This window comes from Pleurodeles waltl, chromosome 8 (assembly GCF_031143425.1).
Source record: "Pleurodeles waltl isolate 20211129_DDA chromosome 8, aPleWal1.hap1.20221129, whole genome shotgun sequence".
Classification (NCBI taxonomy): domain Eukaryota; kingdom Metazoa; phylum Chordata; class Amphibia; order Caudata; family Salamandridae; genus Pleurodeles; species Pleurodeles waltl.
Window position 1 is genome coordinate 813,350,331 of NC_090447.1, and position 15,105 is coordinate 813,365,435.

The following is a 15,105-nucleotide window of genomic DNA, read 5'->3' on the forward strand; positions in this document are numbered from 1 at the left end:
GCGAGGAGTTGGATAGTGGCACCAGTTCTGAAGTCGCTCTGGAGTCGATGTGCTTGTTTCTTCTTGGTTCCAACAGAACTCACTCCAAAGAGCCCAGGACCTGGATTTGGCACCACGTGGCAGGTCAGGCCTCTCATCAAGATTGCCCAGGTGCTTGCAGATTAAATCTTAGATGTCCATGATACTTCTTTACTAGAGGAAAGCACAGTACAAGCCCCTTGGAGAACCTTTGGAAGCAGGAGGTAGAAAGCAAAGTCCAGTCCTTTCACTCCAAGGAAAGAAGCAGCAAGCAGCAGACCAGCACAGCAATGCAACAGGCATAGTGGCAGTCCCTCCTACACTAACCAGCTCTTCTTCCTGGCAGAATATCCTCATTTCAGAAGGATTATATTGTTGTGGTGCCAAAGGTCCAGTACTTATACCCATTTCTGCCTTTGAAGTAGACAAACTTCAAAGAGAAGTCTTTGTAGTGCACAAGACCCTGCCTTTCCTTGCCCTTGCCCCAGGCACACTCTAGGGGATTGGAGACTACTTTGAGGGAGGACAGGCACATCCGTATTCAGGTGCAAGTCTCAGCTTCTCCCACTACTCTGGCTCAGGAGGACCCATCAGGGAACGCAAGGCACACCTCAGCTTCCTTTTTGTGACTGTCTAGAGTGCACTAACAAACAGCCCAACTGTCATCCTGACGCAGACATGTATTCCACAGACAGGCAGAGGCACAGAATGGTTAAACAATAAAATGTCCAATCTATTAAAGTGAATGAAGAAAATAAAAGCCAGCTCTGTTGTGATTAAACAATTGTAATTCATTTTTCACAATTGATGGAGGGCCCAAACCAATGGCCGGTCCAACATCAATATTTTAATGTACATTTACCATCACACGTATTTGCAATGTTTACAATGTCTGTCAAAAACACAAATGCACTATAGAGAATCCTTTTATAAATAAGTTGACACAACATTAAACATTTACAACAAACACAATATTCTGAGAATGACAAACATTACTACATAAATCGAGAAAAAAAGGGGGGGGCAGGTTCTGGACTAAATTATAACACACAATGAAAGGAGCTGGACTGGAATAAAAAAACTTTACAGTTCAACACACAAGAGCACTCAGTAGAAGCACCGATGCACAAAGTAATTTGTGTGTGGCACCAGCAGGATATTATATATTAACCATTTCTTGATTTCTCCCTGAAGGCCCATTTATCTTCAAAAGTGTTCTCCACACGCTCTAATATGTTGACACGTTTCGAACCAGCACCACTTAGGGGTTCTCCTCAGGACACAGAATACCTGGATGTCACTGAAACACTGGCCAATTTGGAATCTTCAAGCAGAAATGGACTTCCTTTAACCGGATAAATTCAACCGCACCAAAATGCCGATATTTTAGAGAGGTATGTTGATAAGTGACTTAGGAAGACCAGGACAAAAGTGAAAACTTCCAAAATATCTCAGCATATGGGGCTCATTAACCAGTCTGACTCAGAGGGAGAGCCATCTGGCTTACTTAAAAACAGCTCCTGTTATTCTATAAACTTCAAACACTTCTTGATCACCACTAATAATTTGTCCCTGAGTCAAACATTAAAAACACATTTTAAACATTGCAATAAGTGTGATGGTAAATGAACATTAAAAGATTGATGTTCCAGCAGTGCTCTGGGACATCTATGGGAGTGATTTTTGCCCTGAATCTGGCTAGTACCTATGTAGATGACTTCGAACATAGGAACGTATTGAAAGATTCTAATCAATATCGGTTAAGTATAAAATGTTGGAAGAGATTGATGATATTTTTATTATTTGGTCTGGCACATCACAAGGACTAAGGGATTTCATTGATTATTTGCATCAGAATCAGGAACATCTTACATTTTCCTTCTCCGTTAGCGACTCTGAGATTTATTTTTTAGATCTGATGATTTCACACAGGGAAGGTAAACTACAGATTAAGCTGTATCGAAAAAACACGCTGATAGGAATACATTACTTTCATACAATAGTTATCATCCCAGGGCTCTCAGGGATGCCCTTCCCTTTGACCAGTTTCCGGGGTTACGTAGAAACTCTACATTGAAAGAAGACTTCTTTAATGAAGCATACATATTACAGGAGAGGCTTTTATCTTGTGAATATATCATAAGAATGTGGTAAAAACAGCAATGAAACGAGCATGGTATTGTCCTAGAGAGGAGCTGTTAGAATCAAAACAGAGGATATCAGTGGATAAATTGGTATGTGTGACATTTTGTCCCCAAACAAATAAGATTAAAAAACTAGTTACTAAGAATTGCCATATTATACGCAATGTTGATTTCTCATTAGAAGAGTCGCTGTTCGCCTACAAGAAAGGAAAAAGAACTAGAGACTATTTGGTAGATTCTACTAATTGTAATTTGCCAAATAAGGGACCAATTTATACTCTGGATGTAGCATGGGGCTTACCACTGGTAATTGGTCATTATCGTTGTGGAAGCTGTGCGGTTTGTTCCCTTACTTTTGACACTAAGATTTTTGAGCCTGGTCCTGTGAAATCAGACCTAAAATTCTTCTCAAATTGTAACTCTAAAAATGTGATATATGCGATATGGTGTCCTTTTGCATTTATATATATAGGACAGACTTCTCAACCAGTGAAGACACGGATTTGCCAACATCGTAGTCACATTAGATGCACTGTTATGACAGCACCATTGGTGCAGCATTTTCAAGAAAATAATCATTCTGCAGATTATTTGAAATGGCAAGTAATTGACATTGTGACAGCCCCAGTAAGAGGGGGTAATCCAGTTTTTATTCTGAAAAGGAACAAAGTGAGAAAGATGGAACGATGTAACTCTATCAATAATGGATTGAATACAACTTAATAATGGCACAGTTTTACAGCCAAATCGGTACGCAAAGAACAAATGATTTCACTTTGCTCACAGGACGTTTCTCAATATGATGTACAGAACTTTGGTGGAGTGGTCAAAATGAATTATTATATATATGATGGACTGCAGAATACCGCTATGTATTTACATCACAGTTACGCGACCCTCATCCAATGTTATTGTCTCATAACAAAGGAACTGGTTTATGAGACATTCTTAAATGATATAAGCTTTTTGGCTGCATATTAGTATGTGTGTATCTGAGTCAACTGACATATTGTTCCCCTTGACATATTATCTATTTTTCATCCTTTTTGTATTGTTTTTCGTAATTAGTATTATAATTATTTTTACTGTACATGTTTTCATTTGGAAACTTTTTTCATTCTGTTTTTCTTTATTTGGAGTTTTGCGATGCAAGTGTGATTATATGAATTAACAATTGTAATTTAGACTTTATTGCAGGTAAAATATTTTTTTAATATTTGTTGCGGAATTTAGGCATATGCTTCTACCATAAATAAAAATAAGGGGGTTGTTAGAAGTGAGGTTTCTGGTAGGCTAAGGTATGCATCCAAGCCAGGCAGAACCCACCCAGTATAGTCCGGGCAAGGGAGTTACACACCCAAGATATCCCCTGCTCACCCCCTTGGTAGCTTGGCACGAGCAGTCAGGCCTATCCCAGAGGCAATGTGTAAAGCGTTTGCACAACACACACAACACATGTGACACACTATCCCCATCACAAAAGAAACACAACACCAAGTTATATTAAAATAAACTGAATTGTACACAACATCGATAGACCAAAGACAACATGTCAGTAATACCCTTCTACCCAAGCAGTTGTCAGAACATTACACAGAACGGTCACTCTGCAAAAATCAGCAGTAGTCACATATAACACACAGGTTACTCATTCTGTAACATAAGCAGTAGTCAGAAAAAACATTACTACAATAATGCACATTTCACAAGATACTCATAACTGCCCATAACAGGTACATCAGGAAACACATGGCAAGTCATAAAAACAGGTTAGCATAAAATTCCCAGAATGCCCATAAAAGGAACATCAGAAAAATATATGGCAAGTCATGAGCAGAAACATATCAGCATAAAAGCCACTAATGAACATGTTGCCACCAAACGTACCTGCCTTTATGACAAAGGCACCTCAAGTGCCACAAAGGAAAGGGGGCCCCCAGTGCTCCTCAGTGCTGAAACAGAGGCCGCATGATGATTGGGGGAGGGGGCGGTACGCACCCCCTCCGTCCTTATGTAGGGGCCCCTCCTGGGGCTCACACCCAAACTGGTACACTCACTGTCCCGGCGGGCCCCCTGGGGCCACAACCGGCCCTCCCAAGGGGAGCAGAGCAACAAACAGAAAGGGGTCCAGCAGTGAGGGGGCCTCCGATGAGGCTTATGCCCCCCTGCGACTCCTGCACACTGATGGAGGCCTGGTGGGGCGTGGAGCCTCCGATGAAGCTTCCTCTCCATCGTTGAGCTTGGGGGCTAAAAATGAGCCCTCCTTCCCGCCTGTCCTGCACTCGCACCTGATGCAGTGCGCACGTCTGATGTAGCCCGCCCAGGCCGCAGATGTGATCAGGAAAAAGTTGGGCCGGCTGGTGCCCCGGGGTGCTCCTTGGACCGTGCTTCGCCCCAGGGGGGCACCGCTAGGAGCGCGCACTCCAGGTTTCGTTTCTTTGTGCCCTTGGGGCACCGGCACAGCGCGCTTCTAACACGCTTTAACGTGAGGAATGCACCGGTCGCGGAGGTGATTCCCCCCTGGCAGCAGCAACACCATTAAGCTCTCTTAAGGCGCTATAGATAAAGGACAAAGCACTCTCATAGCGCGATAATCATAAAGAGAAGGCCCTTCTTCAGGCGCTCTGCCCCAAGGATGAAGCACTCCTCATGCGGTTTCGCAATGCAATTCAAAAGGCTGCAGAGGGCAGGGGCCACAACACCCAGCCTCTTGGGACACCAAGGTGGAGCACAGGGCAGCACGGCCCAACAACAGGCCAGCACAAAGGGGATGCAGACAGTGGCAGTTCCTCCTAGTGAACCAGCAGGTCACAGGTCAGCGCAGCAGCAGTCCAAGGCAGTTCTGGGTGAGTCCCTCCAGCAGCATTCTTTGTCCATATCCTTAAGTCTCTTTATTGTCTCTCTTAGATGGGAAAAATCCCCTGTACTTATAATCAGTTTTGCAAAGGTTTAAAAAAGAAGGGGGCAGTTACATCTGGTTCCAGGAGTGTCCTTTTTAACCTCCAGCACAGGCTCCAGACAGCAGTTGGGGGTAAACGAGCCCTTTGTGTGAGGCCAGGGCACAGCACTTACAAATGCAAGTGTGCCCTGCCTCCCCTTCCCTCAGCCCAGGAAGACCCTTCAAAATGCAGATGCACCTCTGTGACATCTCCACCCTCTCTATGTACAGGCTGTCTGAAAAGTATGCAGAAAGCCCAAATGCCACTCTGCCCAGACGTGGTTTGGAGCCAAGCTGCAAAACCCCAGAGTCATAAGCTCAGAGAAATGCTCACTTTCTAGAAGTGTTATTTCTGTAATGGTAATAAACATCCACCTACACCAGTAAGCAGCATTTCTCACTAAAATTACAACCATACCAAACACCCCTCATTAATCAGACACTACCCCCTAGTCATAAGGCAGGGCATTTCCAATGCAATCCTATGAGTAAGGCAGCACTCACAGCAGTGAGAAACCAAATAGGCTGTTTGTCACTACCAGGACAGGCCACGCAACCAGACACATGTCCTGCCTTTTACATACATATCACCCTGCCCCTAGGGCTAGCTAGGGCCTACCTTAGGGGTGACTTACACATAGTAAAAGAGCAGTTCTGGGCCTGTGCACTGCGCTAGCAGGCCTTAGACAGGTTTGAAAGGCTACTTCAGTGGGTGGCGCAAGCAGCGCTGCAGATCCACTACTAGCATTTAATTTACAGGCCCTGGGTACAGGTATACCACTGTACAAGGGACTTACAGGTAAATTAAATGTGCCAATTAGGGTGTGAGCCAATCATACCAACTTTAGAAGAGAGAGCACCTGTACTTTAGCACTGATCAGCAGTGATAGAGTGCTCAGAGTCCTAGAGCCAACAGCAAGAGGTCAGAAAAAATAGGAGGAAGGAGGCAAAAAGTCTGGGGATGAACATGCTAAAAGGGCCAGGTCCAACAGGGGTTGAGTGCCAGCATTCTCTTCATGTAACTACGATAAAAATGTATGCCTTGATCCCAGTGAAGTTTGGCACAAGAGTTCAATATAAACGCTGGGCTGCAGTCTAGTCTTGTTTTCTGGGCTCACAAATATGACATCATCGTGAGGAGCAGCATTTTAGTTCCGTCACGGATATTTATGCAATGAAACAAACATGGTGGTTCCTCCCCATTTTGTAGCGGTGAGATCATTGCGCGATCCTGCTTTTCTTCTTGGGCGATTGTGGCCCTTATTATGCATGAATTAATGGATCACGCTATACGAGGTGTGATTGGGCACCCCTGTAGATTTTCTCTCTAGAAGACATGGAACTATTAGATCCCCACATTTCTTGAAATTGTGTTTGATGGGGTAAGTTTTGATTCCAGGAGAGTCTAATACTTTGGGTATATTTTTTCTTAATATAACAAACTCTTATTTGGTTTCATTTAGAAAGAAAGGACATTTGGCATTCAGCTAAAATAAGTGTTCTCCCACTCGAAATGCCAAAGCTCCTAGAGGCTAAGTGATACACGGCTACTATGTAATCGCATTATGTAGAGACCACTTCATTGGATGACAGACCTTTCCTAATTAATATGCCCCTTTATTCTAGAAGTTTCATACAGCTTTCCCTTGTTAGTATAAGTACACAGATACGTTGGGATATGTATATGGTGGATGTTACTTTTATTCTTACAAAAGATGTCCCTGCACCAGACACTTTGTCCTGATAAGACCCTATATGATACAGAGGGTCGAAACGTTGTTGACTGAGCCATAATGAACTCGAATTTCCCTGTCTTTTAGGAGAAAATGCACATGGTTTATCACTTTTTGTAGAGTCACTTATGGTGTCTTGTTTGATACCTGTTCTTTTTTTGTTTTGTGGGTTATGTTGTCTCATGGATGTGGTATATGTCACGTTTCAAATTAATGGGATTCCTTTTTTGCTGTATGTACATATATGTTTTATTAAATTAATCTATGCAAAAATTGAGAAAAGTCTCCTTTTTTTTGTACATTACGTTGGGAGTATTTACTTAATGCTACTGTGCCTGGTTTATTAATAATAATTAAATATTAGGGACAAGAACCACTGTGTTGGATATGATAAATAGCCCAGGTTCTTTGTTGACAGGGCAGCCCTTGTGGCATTTTCTTGGCAGGCCCACTAGTAACATTTGATTTACAGGCCCTAAGTACACATAGTGCACTTTACTAGGGACTTACTAGGAAATCAAATAAAGCCAGCAAAAACGAAATTCAGGACAGGATCAAAAACAGGAAGTTAGAAGCAAAGGGTTTGGGGATGACCCTGCAGAAAAAGCCATTTCCAATAGGGTTCATGTTTGGAGCTCCAGCTTGGGAGGTTCGATACCATAGATCGTGGGCCCTGCCTTTCTGTGGCTATTTCCCCCCTTGCTCATGCCTAGTTGCTCCCATATATTCTATTCCTTCTAGGACGTCCAGTTAAGGGCCACAACCATTCTGTGCCTGTTTGGGCCTCAAGGGCTACCGTTATGTCCAAAATTCCCAGCCCCCCTTGTCCACGTCCTTTCCCTACACAATAACACCATCAAATTCCTTGAACAGCTAACATTCTTGCACAAGGACCAAATTTAATAATATCACTACATCAAGGGTACACCCGGTAATTTGTAAACTATGTTTCACCCTTGCATTTTCTTACTGGTTACCTGTGTAAAATATATACTCCTGGTCATATGTAAATGGTAAGATGCTACAATTAACAACTTGATTTTTTACGTAATCATCTTTAGCGTCGGGTAGAGTAAAGGACATATAAATATGAGTACAATGCCAGTTGTTCCTGTTTGATGTTTCAAGAATTTTAAATGCACTTGAATAGCAAGGTTAAAAGCCAGAATTACAATGATATAAATTATTCACCAAGAGGAAGCATAAAACCGGATCTTTTAGAGTCAATTATTTAATGTTTAATGCACACAGGGGATATACAGAAGTAGTTGTTAATCATGTTAAACCACAATGACAAATAATCCCACTATCCATTTAGCGAGATAAATGCCAATACCCCTTTCTACTTAAAGGGCAAAAGTAGAAAGAGGTTCCCTTCCAACGATTTGACTTGCCTGTTTTTAATGGACACTGACACCGGCTATCTATCTTCCTTTCTCAATCTTCTTTTTGGCAGCTTCTTCAGTTAACCTATCTGCAGCTATCTACCTATTTTCACTAACTTTCCACCCCCTTAGGATGGTACTAATAAAATTAGAAAACTCTGGATATCTCATCTAATTGAAATATACATAATGCAACAGCCTCAAAATAATACACCACTTGGGCATATCTACAGGCACTACAAGAAGATAAAGCTCCATGTGCTCCTCACATATTCAGAAGTACTAATTGCAAATAGGCTAGTCAATGGAATTACATCTTCGATATTGACCTGCTTTTCCACACAACAGACAGCATGGATTAGAGATGAGTTATTAACTTTTTACTGTTCTTAAAAGATAACCTTGTTTAAAATGGGGGGAAATACAGGTTTCTGGATTTGAAAATAAAATAGTGAACATCACATTGGTATAGTTCACATTTTCGCTATGCCCTTCAACAAACTTGTATTCTTTGCCTAATGTACCTGCTTACCCACACAGTCCTCGTGTAATGTCTCATCTTGAACCACCTGCACATGAATATCTCACACCTGTACCAAAGCATCAATAAGTTGCTTGACACCCGTTAACTCACTGGATCTCCCCTAAGTACACCCATTCCATAAAACCATCACGTATGAATGAAAACATCATTTCCACCATGTGCGCCATCCAAAGTCAACCAACCTCCTTAGAAAAGCATACTAATGTCTCACACCCAACTGAGCAAGATATCAAACAACTGTTCATCCAAGAATAAACTTGAAAATATAAATTACACCAGTGGTTCCCAACTTTTTGGCTCCTGAGGACCCCCATTGAATCACTCCTGGAAGCCAGGGACCACCAAACAATGTGTACAATTTAAATTTCAAACATTAAAACAGTAATTCACAAAAAATACACAAACAAGTACACACCAAACAAATACTCAAATTACTAATGATATAATTATTTTATATTGAAAACTTATGCAGAAATCAAAACAATTTAATGAGAAGTTTGCTGCTGCATCTTGGTGACTAACTTTTCATTATGTGGTTTTATTTAGGAAAGCTGACTCCACAAATCAGATTCTACATTTCCCAAGCGATTTCGGTTTTTATGTTTTTTATGTATATAAGATCTGAGAAAGCTTTTTCACATAAATATGTGGTGGGGAAAGGAAGTAAAACCATAAGGACCTCTCAAGTTTCCATAGCCTAACCGTCTCATGTAATTCATTTGTTTCATAGCACCTCGCATACCAGTGTAGGGTTTTGGAGCACTTTTCCAGTGACTACAAGGTGTAGAATTCACATGTCATTCACAATAGTAGACCTTTTCTAATAGTGCTTGGTCTCGAGAAGCACAAACTCAGGATTCAGAACATAACACAGTGGTTAGGGTTGACTTTAATAAGAATGTATTTGTACGCAAGCATACTTTTTTTTTTTTTAGCAGCATAAGGATAATGAAAGGCAGAGAAAAAAATAAACTTTCTAATTTGCGCCATGCAGTTTGCATACAACTCTTTGATGGCAATTCATAGCCCACTGTGCTGGAATACGATTGAAACTTATGAACTGCACAATAACAAAATAATCTCTGGAACAGAAGCAGTAACCCACTGTTCTATGCACATAAAATAATTTTCTTTGCATGATACACATTCTCTGCATCAGGCACATTAATCATCTGCCTACGTTAGAAACTGTCACTAGACAAAACTCCCATCTCTCTCCAGCAGGTACATTAATCACCAAAGTTATCTTGATGCTTTTATTTTCACCTGAAAGTTGCTTGTTGTACAAGGAACTTTGAAGTCCTTTTACAACTGCTGCACGAATAAAAACATGCATGTGTTTCTGTCAGGCCACAGCTGGAGAAGCATCTTTCTGTCATCCCAGGCCTGCGGACCCCCTGGGAATGTGTCACGGACCCCTGGGGGTCCGCGGACCACAGTTTGGGAAACACTGAATTACACCATCCATACCTCAGCAACATCTCACTAGCCCAGAGTTTCCTAACCTTTTGACTTCTGTGGACCCCCTCTTTATCATTACTGGAGCCCGGGGACCCGTACTGAATCAGTTTTGGTACTGGGGACTCCCCACTGAGTCATTACTGGAAGCCGGGGACCCAGGTCTAAACATTGTCAATGATTTGATCGGCAAAACAACAGACAAAAAATACAGAAACAAACATTTAAACAAATACATACACAAATCAGATGATAACACATTTTATTTAATTTGCAAACAAATAAAATAAAATAAAAATCATTTGATAGGAAGGTTGAAGCTTATCTAAATTCAATTGAAGCCGCACATTGTCCATACTATATTCTGTTTGATGCACCTGCACTGCTCCCATAAATCAATCTGAGGATACTAATGACATTTTAGCCTACAATTTCAAATTGACATTTATAGTACTTTTTCTTTTTAAACTTTCAATTTTACATTTAGCCACTTTATTTATGTACACCTTATTAATCTGTTAATATTAATTTATTTTTTAAGCAGTCATTGACCCCCTGAGGTGGCTTTGTGGCCCCCGCATGGTTCCCCGGACCACAGGTTGGGATCCACTGCACTAACCTGTGCAATGTACTGGAGCTCTTTCTCCGAAATTAGTTACTATTATTAACTCACTTCACCTTCTGAATCCCTCCTTTTCCAATCAGACCACTGATGCTATCACCAAAGCTCTTAATGAATTAATCACAACAAGTAATAATAGATATCCCCCATTTCTGTTTTGGGCAGTAGGACACATAAATTAAATTAACACTATGCAACACCTCCCTTTCTACCAAGAGACTGAATACAATCCTACACAAGAAGGAGTACTTGAGATGCAAATAACACAAGGAATTTTTCAGAAGGCTTATGGAAAAACAAGTTAGGGTACAAACCTTACAGAGCTTAACCAGGCGCATTAGCATGAACAAATTAAAACAAAACTACCAAAGGCTCAATCTATCCCCCAACCTCCAAAATGACAAAATGGCTCCTCGAAAACCTAACCTTACGTATCTAATTGGATTCTGGCTCTTTCACATTGTGCACCCACTTATAGACCTCCTGATCGCTGCTGGGTGCATCTTTGTAAAATAAGGAAGGGGTAACAGAAATGGAGGTTGAGTGGCCTTAATTCACGAAGACCATATTAAATTCAAACAGCTATTCCTCAATTATCACTCCTTCAAGGCCTAAAAGTTAATATTTTAATCTCTAAATGTTTGCCAGTTGACTCTCATCCTCAATTTTCATCCTTCAGGAAATAATTTGATCTTCACTGAAAAACTGATTGAATGTACTACGAACTTACTGCTAACAGCTAAGAACTAAATTATGCTGAGAGATTTCAAGCTTTACTGGAATGACACTACAGACAAGGCTGCAAAGGGGCTATACTGGTTCTTGGCTGAGGTTTTTTAGCTCTCACATAAATAAACACACACCAGAGGGACCACTCTAAATCTTATCATTGGCAGATATAAATGTATGAAAATAGATTACCTTAATCTGTGTACTGTTCCAACCACTTCACAATGCTCTTCTCCTCGCGGCTCCCTAGTAGGATATGTAAACCTCAATTTAAACCCTAAAATATATCAATTAGAAATAAGAGGAATACACCTCTCACAACACCAATTTACTGATTTAAGACTAAGGGGGTTATTACAACTTTGGAGGAGGTGTTAATCCGTCCCAAATGTGACGGATGTACCACCAGCCGTATTACGAGTTCCATAGGATATAATGGACTCGTAATACGGCTGGTGGTATATCCGTCACTTTACCGTCACTTTTGGGACGGATTAACACCTCCTCCAAAGTTGTAATAACCCCCTAAATCAGGATATGCTTACATGCACTCCTATTCGACTGTACCCTTACCAGGGCCAGCTTTAGGGCAGTGGGAGCGGTTCGGCCACACCGGGTGCTGACCTGGATTGGGGGGATGCTGACCTCAGGGGGGCGCTGTGTTTAACAATAACTTAGAAACTTGCGATTTAAAAGCACCTGCTGAAAAGTTCCTTGTGAGTCCAGCCTTCAGGGAGCAATTCAAATGTCAAGATACCTCTTGTGATTAATGGTCCTGCTAGGGAGGGAGATGGGAGTTTTGTCAAGCAGCAGCTTTGACTCACAATAAAGTAGCTCAGAGGGTTAATAATAAGCATGCTGCAAACAACAGAACTATATTTTATGAGGATGGCTGATAGAATTAGTAAAGCCAGCATTTACAGGCGCTTTAAATCAAATGAATGTATGCGAGAGACAGGGGCTATGAGAGATGAGGGGCACATTTTCCTGGTGGTAGGGAATCCGTGCAGGTGGTCATGGGGTAGGGGGCACCAAAAAAGACTGTTGCACAGGGCGCCACCAGCGCTAAAGCCGGCCCTGGCCCTTACCATTATTAAGCCTTTCCACTCATCATTGACTACATCCTTCCAAGTACCAACTGGAGCTCCAGCTTCGTCCAATACAGTCAGAGTAATATACGCAGTGATCCATGAGCATCCAAACAATTAGATATAAAAGTAGAGGGCAAAGATCGCCTCCACCATCACACTGCAGATTTCAATTATCTGAGTCTTCCTCTTCGGAATAAAGTCCTATGACAATCTCTGTATAAACCGACTGCTCAATATTTCATCATTTCAGAACCACTGCAGTCCCTACAAAGAATATTAAAGTCTTTAGGTGGATCTGATCATAGTTCCTTAATACTGACTATGAGCAATATGCACAATTTATACTTCCCATCCTCTTCTCAAAAGATGGCTCAAATGGAAGGTAAAACATATTGTTAGCATTGGAAATTATGTTAACTCTAACACCGATTGTAGAACAAAGCACAGTGAGGGCAGAGAGCTCAACTAGAGTAAAGAGAACAACGGGCAAGGGAAATGGTCGGTTCCAAACCAAAACAATTGCTATCAGAGTTCTAAAAGTAAAAGAGGAAAGAACAATATTTTTTAATATTTGAAGAAACTATTGGTGGAACCAGAGCCTGCGGCAGAGATACAGTTCGAAATGGTAGAAAAGAAAGAATTTGCGATTATCACTTAAGAAAATAGAGCTATTATAAAGATATTTTTGCAGAATTGGTGAGAAAACCAATACCAGCAGAGCACAAACAGAAGAGACGTGGAAACCAATGTACAAACCAAACAAAAAAGGTAACGCTCCAAGGCTCTTAAAAAGTAGAAAATGTAATAAAACAAAGAAATCCCTAGGTCCAGCTCCCTATACAAACAAATACAAATACAATACCACAAATCTGCCAACCTCTTGCTCCAGTGACTCTCCAGTGTGTGAGTAACGGACCTTTACGAGTTTGACCACACAACAACCACTTAACTTGCTAGGTGAGGGTTTTAAACTTGAGAAAAGGATACTTTGCTCAAATGAGGCACTTGCATTACAGCAACTTGGACAAGATTTCCATACCATACTAGAATGTGCCACATTTTTCCCCTGGTACTTAAACATCAAGATCATTGAAAAGATCACAATTGCGTAATAGATGTTATGCCATCTCTCCTCTAGTCAATAACCACCTATGACATAAAACGTGTAAACCCAGCTCCTTCAGATAAAGGTGAGCTTGAGTTATTTTCTTTAAGTATTTGCAGACTTAGTGGCTACCATGTATGACGAATAACAGTATTTGCTGTTTCTACGAGACGTGGGCATTGTATAACCGGTCCAGGACTGATTTCTGGACTATTATATCCCAGCTACAAGAACAACAGGTTGGCCCAACCAGTGGCCTTTCGGCATGGGTTTCTATCAACTTAAACTGTAAATCTCAGCAATTAGCAGTTGACAATGTGCATACAAACGCCTTGCATGTGTTACTATTAGGAGTACACAAATTGAAACAATTGACATTTTGAACGTCTACTGTCCCCATAGATCGACCTTGATAGAGCAGACAAATCAGAAATCACTGTAGTGTACTTAGAGCTAACAAGAACTGCCACTATTTTGGAATAACATGTTGCTAGCGTGCCGTGATTGTAACACATCCCCCTCCCTTTATATCATAGGAAGTGTAACCATGGCTTACAGGGATTCCCCAATGTAAAATACATTTCAGTGTGGTAAGAAGGCTAGAGGTATTGCTTACCTCTTGATCAACACTGAAGCATGGATTTGGGTTAAGAAAATGACAAGCACTTTAAAGAGCTGAATACAATAATAGTGGTAGCATAGTTTAGATCAGTGATACTCAAAGTACAGCCAGGAGCCACACGCGGCCCTCTGGACCTTAAGATGCACCCCCCCCCCCCCCACCCCAGGTTAATAGCAGCACTGGGCTGCTGTTTAACCGAATTAGCCTTAACATTAAAAATATGTTAAACGGGCAAGCATCTTTTTAAGGTTAATTCAAGTTAAAGAAAGGAAGTAACAAAGGTTTCCTGCACCACTTAATTTTAGGAAGACTTTCATTTTTAAAGACATTTTGCAACAAACCTATGAAATTATGATAGTCTTTTCAAAATTCAAAAAGCATATTTCTTTAACATGCAGAACTATTTCACCGAAGTACATCTGATTATTTCAGTGCATTGAGAAATGTTTTTTAAGTGATATTTTCAAACATGAATTTAAGAAACAGTTGTGCTTCCTTCCACCCATACTGACAACCATGGCAATAGTGAACTAAGAGGCAAGTCACTTGCTATGTGCACTCTATGGGTGGCCCTTTTTGCTATTATACATGGATAACATTATAGTTTATTAAATCATACCCAAGAGAAGGATTCATACAGTTTACATCCTGAAGCAGTGTATTTCAAGGTCCTCTAAAATGAGATAATGAAGAAAAGGGAGGGAAAGTGAAATAAA

At 41.0% G+C, this 15,105-nt stretch overlaps 1 protein-coding gene across 3 annotated transcripts in view; it reads right to left on the bottom strand.

Annotated features, from left to right (window-relative positions):
- CLYBL (citramalyl-CoA lyase) overlaps positions 1-15,105 on the bottom strand; it is a 1,509,930-nt gene that overhangs the window by 342,369 nt on the left and 1,152,456 nt on the right. The window lies entirely within an intron of this gene.